This window comes from Hordeum vulgare, chromosome 2H, assembly GCF_904849725.1.
Source record: "Hordeum vulgare subsp. vulgare chromosome 2H, MorexV3_pseudomolecules_assembly, whole genome shotgun sequence".
Lineage (NCBI taxonomy): Eukaryota > Viridiplantae > Streptophyta > Magnoliopsida > Poales > Poaceae > Hordeum > Hordeum vulgare.
Genome location: NC_058519.1, coordinates 226,373,488 through 226,377,543, shown reverse-complemented (window position 1 = coordinate 226,377,543; position 4,056 = coordinate 226,373,488).

The following is a 4,056-nucleotide window of genomic DNA, read 5'->3' as shown; positions in this document are numbered from 1 at the left end:
AAGATGGGGTTTTCATCATTGGTTTGAGTTTATCCCTCTACATCATGTCATCTTGCTTAAGGCGTTACTCTGTTCGTCATGAACTCAATACACTAGATACATGCTGGATAGCGGTCGATGTGTGGAGTAATAGAAGTAGATGTAGAAAGTATCGGTCTACTTGTCTCGGACGTGATGCCTAGCTATATGTATGATCATTGCCTTAGATATCGTCATGACTTTGCGCGGTTCTATCAATTGCTCAACGGTAATTTGTTCACCCACCGTGATATTTGCTATTTTGAGGGAAGCCTCTAGTGAACACTATGGCCCCCGGGTGTACTTCACAACATATTTTCAGCCTTACACTTTTACTTCGTTGCACTTTCCGCCTTCGAATCTCACTTTGCAATCAATCTTGAAGGGATTGACAACCCATTTATAGCGTTGGGTGCAAGCTCTTTTGTGTTTGTGTAGGTACTCTGGACTTGACGAGATTCTCCTACCGGATTGATACCTTGGTTCTCAAACTATGGGAAATACTTATTGCTCCTGTGCTGCATCGCCCTTTCCTCTTCAAGGGAAAAACCAACGCAAGCTCAAGAGACAACAGAAGATATTTGTCGCCGTAGCAGTAGCTTATCCGTTGTTTCCAGAGAACAAGATACGCGGCTCCTATCGGGATTGTCGACACGCCGGGCTGCATTGATGGACTTGTTTTACCTTTCTCGAGCGTCTTGTGCGAGGGATTCTGAGGATGCTTAGGGTTATCTCGAGGTTGATGTTTTCTAATAGGAACCCAAGGAGATCACGGGTTTCCCTCATCGAGGTCATTCCGTCGCAGCGTGTGGTAGTTTGTGATGGACTAGTGGAGCACCCCTGCAGGGTTAAATCTTTCAGAAAGCCGTGCCCGCGGTTATGTGGCAACGTGGAAACTTTGTTTAATATCCGATTCTAGATAATTTGAAGTAAGCTTAATTAAAATATGCCAACTGTGTGCATAACCGCGACTGTCTCTTTCGTGAGCTCTTTTTTTGATCGAGGACATGGTGGGGTTATGTCTGACATAGGTAGGTGTTCAGGATCATTCATTTGATCATCAGTAGTTCACGTCTGCTATGCGTATAACTTCCCCTTCTTATTCTTGTACTCATAAGTTAGCCACCTCATATAAATGCTTAGTCGCTTGCTGCAGCCTCACCACTTAACCATACCTCACCCATTAAGCTTTGCTAGTCTTGATACCTTTGGAAATGAGATTTTTGAGTCCCCTGTGGCTCACAGATTTCTACAACACCAGTAGCAGGTACAGTTAAAGGGTTACTCGACATGAGCGCGTTGATTGTTCATTTGCAGTTTCTTCTTCTTCATCATCAATCAAGGATGGGTTCTAGTCTGGGAGCCTGGAATAGCAAGGATGGACGTTGTTCTTTTATCGTTTGTTTTTGACGTAGTCGAACCCTGCTCTTCTACATGATGTTTATGTATTGTACTGATGTGACTCTGATGTAGCCTGTAGCGGGTGTAAGCCAATTCCATATATCTATTTTTTTAGGACATGTACTTGTAATGATATCCATTGTTGCGAAACGACGAGATGCGCTTCTATCACTGTCGAGGCTCGCGCGCTAAAGTAAGGATAGGATCGCATCTTGGGCGTTACAAGTTGGTATCATAGCAGAACCGACCTAGAAGCCCCCTTGATTGATCGAACTTGGGCGAGTCAAGTCTAGTGAAAAACTGCTTTGAGTCTAGTTATATATCGGAGAGTAGGATTCTTTTTTCTTCTCTTCTATACTCTCGTGAGGTTCACGACTTAGGAATTTTAATTCTACTCCTCTTCTCACTCAAAAAAATAGGATCACGCGGATATATTTGGAATCTATATGATGTCGATGTGACGGACTTCTGTCTTCGTGCCTCGTGTCTGACTTGAGTTCTTTCGGGGAGTCGAGCTCCAAAGGATTCTTGAGCACATCGCTATCATTCAGGTTTCTTAGTATCTCAGGACGAAGGATGCTCGAAATTGCTTCAACACTAGTAGTGGCGAGAGGAGTCTGGCTTCCCGAGTACTGGTGCAGATAGGTGTGGGTGTATCGCCATACTTAGTATCGTTGTGATTACGAGGGTCTGACATAGATGAGGTTTTGAGATCTCTGGTTATGTGTTGACGGATGTGATACACTGGACGGGTTAGATGCTAGGAGTTGAGTGATGGATTTACTCCTTGTATCCGTCGACTCGATTGCATGACCAGACATTTCGGAGGTTCTTAGGTGGGAATTCAAGTAGTTACTTATAGGACAATCTTCCAACAAATGCATGATGTGAGGTTAGGGTTCGACAACTAGTGGATTCGTTTGTTCACGGTCATCTTACAACAGATCTCGTTGTGTCTTAAAGAGTCCTTGTAACTTGCTACGACTCAGGGACGCTTCGTATGTCGTGTGCATTACCTTGTACATGATGGCTACTGTAGGATTGAGCCCGTGTGAATCTATCCACGAAAATATCGGATGGAATCTCTATCATGAATTTGTTCCGGCTTGTTTCGTAAGCCTCATCCATTGTTTTGTTGGAGTATGGTAATTCGAGTTGCTTCGATGTCAAATGGTGATTTCATATCTTTCCAAGAGGTCTTCACATATTTTTATGGGAACGCAAATTCTTTGCTCAATCAAATTGTGTTTTCAATAATTGTTAACCGGAGTCGTCATGTCAATTATTTTTCATCTGGTGTGCTTATCTTCAAGTCAATTCAATCCTTTTCAATTCTGCAAGATCAATATCTTAGTTATTTCTGTAGTTTGTCTCATTTGTCCCAAGTTTTCTTTGCTTTTTCCCCCGCCCTCCCGCCCTTTTCTTCAGTGATTCAATTATCATTCAAGTGCGTTTCAATTCACTGAGGTTCCGCTGTCTTTTTTTCTCTCTCTTATCCGGTGATTCATTATGAAGATGCCGAGTGTTAAGTTCATAATTTTTCATTCTTGTTGTTTTTCCGTTGAATTAAATTCAAGCTCTCGGTGTTCATCATATCATTTTCTTCCTCTAATGATTTTGTGTTGGGAATTCTTATCAAGCCTCTCTTGTTATTCATTCATCTCTATTCTATCCGGAGTGTTTAAGATATCTCAGAGTCTCTTCTTTTCAATCCTTTCAATCATTTCGAGGTTCCGAACATCATCAAGTTTTCATTTCTACCGGTGCAATCAATCTTTCTTGTCAATTCTTTCAACGATGGTTTCTTTTGAGTGGGCCCTAACCCACACGTTCCTTCCCAGGATCTTTCTTTGCTCTTCAAAACATTCCTCAAGTATCTCAGTAATTCTTGGCGGTATTCTCCTCATCATTTTTAGCTTGATGATTGAAGAAGTGTTCCTCTTAGTCTTGTCCATTCTTTTGAAGATTGTCATCGCAGCTTCATGCTCTATCTTCTTTGTTTTCTCATGAGTATTGCTTCCATATCTATCCGGTGCATTTCTAAGTTGTTTTCATTTATTGATCCTCCGAAGGCCATCATTTCAGAAGACTTCTTCGTTCTCCGCTTTCAGCTTTCATTCTCAGGTTCTTCTCGATTGTTGTCTCTTCGTTCGTATCTCAATTATTTCGATGCCTCATTCAAGTTTTCTGTTAGGCGGCTCAATATCTCTTCACTCTCAAGGTGTTCTTCAAGACTCTTGTGGTAGTAGTTTTCATTTTCTTCTTCGTTCTTTTCTTGCCAAGATCTAGTTCTATTCTTTGTAACAGAGGCAACTAGGTGTACCTATTGCTCTTGCTCTTTCTCTTCCCCTTTCATTCTTGGATCTCGGGTCGAGATCCTCTTGTAGTGTAGGAGAGTTGTGACAGCCCGAGACTGACGCTTCAGAAGATTCCCCTTTTATTCCGTTCTCGTCGGGTGGTTTGTTTGTTTGTTGCATTCATCATCGCATCATGCGCATCATCTGCATTGCATCGACACTCTGTTGCTGCCAGTTTTCAGAACCTGCATCCGTTAGTACTTGCCGGTTCTCTCCGTTTTCGTCGTTGACCGTTTTAAGACCAACCACACTCGCTCGCTCCCGCGGCAGCGTTAAAATA